Raw genomic sequence first — 2,153 nt, forward strand, 5'->3', positions numbered from 1 at the left:
CTTGTTGGTCCCTCTCCCTTTCTCTCCATCGCTCTCTCTCTCTCTCTCTCTCTCTCTCTCTTTCTCTCCGACAATCTTCAATTCTGTCGCACGCATCCGACACAAAAACCTTGTTGGTCCCTCTCCCTTTCTCTCCATCGCTCTCTCTCTCTGTGTGTGTGTGTGTGTGTGTGTGTGTGTGTGTCTATGGGGGGGGCCTTTCTAGTTCACATGCATATATACACCATCTATAGGTCTCTCTCGCACACTATGTATGATACTCTAGCTAGTCCAAGCTAGATATCTTGGGTGCATTCATCGTATGCACACAAATGCCTTGGCTCTTTGCCCGTAACTCTCTCACGCACCACTATGTCGTCTCGGAGCTCTTCCCCCCTCTCTCAAACTCTCCATCCACCTGGGTCACACATACACATGCATATCTCACTCGCACTCGATAGGCCCATCTAAAACTCTATCTCTCTCCCTCGTTCTCTCTCCATCTCACACGCACGCACACACAATCTCATGCCCAGCTAGCCAAGTATGATAGTCTCTCACTCAATTGTAGGCACATGCAGTCCCCCCTATATGTATATGACTAGCTAATCTTAGTCTCCATCACAAACATGTGCATGGTCTATCTCGATTTCTCTCGGGGCATCTTTCTATCGCGCATGCACTCCCTCGATCTCCCACCCATATAGTCCCCTCACGATCTCGAGGGGATCTCCCTATCACAAACACACCCTCTCTCCCTCCCCATGCGTCCATGCCATCCATGTGTCCCTCTCGACCTTTTTTCCTTGTTGGCCAGACCTCTATTGGACATGTGCTACAGGGGTGTCTCTCTCCGTTGCAAACAATCACACACTAGCTATCTTCGTGTATCTCCTCGCCTCGCTTTTCCATCTCGGAGATGCATGCGTGATATGTTCACATAAGAAATGAAAAAACACACACTCTCTCTAATTTATCGTTTGTTGTCACTTTCTCTTTCACACACATACTCTTTTTGCACGCTTACTCATTCTCCTTCACACGCACTTGATCTGTCTCGACTGAGGCACTCTCCTCGGTCCATAGCATATAGATTTATTGAAAAGTCAAACATCACAAAGTTTGACCATGTACATGGAGAAAAAGAATTACATCTAGTACGGCAAACATATACCATTAGATTCACCATGAGATGTAGTCTTGTATGATGTATCTTTGGTATTGTAGATATAAATAACATTTGCGTAAACCTGATCAAAGTTTCCAAAGTTTGACTTCTAAAAAATTTACATTCACTGCATTATCAAGCGGATGGAATATCTCTTTCCCCCTCTCAGCTATCTGACGCACCACTCAGCCTTATCGGGGCTCCTCAATCTCTCTCAAACTTTATTGGTCAGTTTGGTTCGTGACCTGACCCTCATGCCTTGATGGCCGGTACTGCCTGTTGTGGACGTGAGATGTAAAATATTTCTGCCTGGCCAGGCTTGTGTGGTGCTGAAGCGTTTGGTTCATGCATGGGCCAGGCAAAGCATCAACGTCCCATCAATCAATCCATGAATCAATTATTTAATGCTAATATCCATCCATGTTGCTGTTAGCCTCGTGGCCACACGACCAGGCACGGCCAGGCATTCAAAATCGGTCGCCTGGGCCAGGCTACTTGCAGTGTCTGGAGTTCAGCCAGGCTAATAAAAGTGCAAGGGAACCCAGGCCAGACGGGCTTTCTTTTTCACAGGGTAGCAACCAAACAAGCGTGCATGAAATCCAGCCAGAACCCCAGGCCAGGCAAAAGATGCTCAGGACGCAAGCCAAACTATCCTTATATCTCCCTGGTTCACACATACACATGTCTCGCTTGCGCTATACATAGACCCATCCAACACTCTCCACCCTTGTTCTCTGTCCATGTGACACGCACCCCCCTAAGTACCATAATCCCTCACTCCATCATAGGCGCAAGCACTCCCCCCTCCTAAGTATGATTATCTCTTACTAGCCATCAGGAACACACATATTGTCTCCTTCCATCCATACGTCTATCTCGATATCTCTCGGGGCATCTTCTATCGCGCACACACCTTGTCACTCGATCTCCCACCCATCTAGTCCCATCACGATCTCCACGGGATCTCTCTATGAGAAACATACACTCTCTCCTCCTCATGTCTGCA

Source organism: Triticum dicoccoides, chromosome 1B (assembly GCF_002162155.2).
Source record: "Triticum dicoccoides isolate Atlit2015 ecotype Zavitan chromosome 1B, WEW_v2.0, whole genome shotgun sequence".
NCBI classification, from domain to species: Eukaryota; Viridiplantae; Streptophyta; class Magnoliopsida; order Poales; family Poaceae; genus Triticum; species Triticum dicoccoides.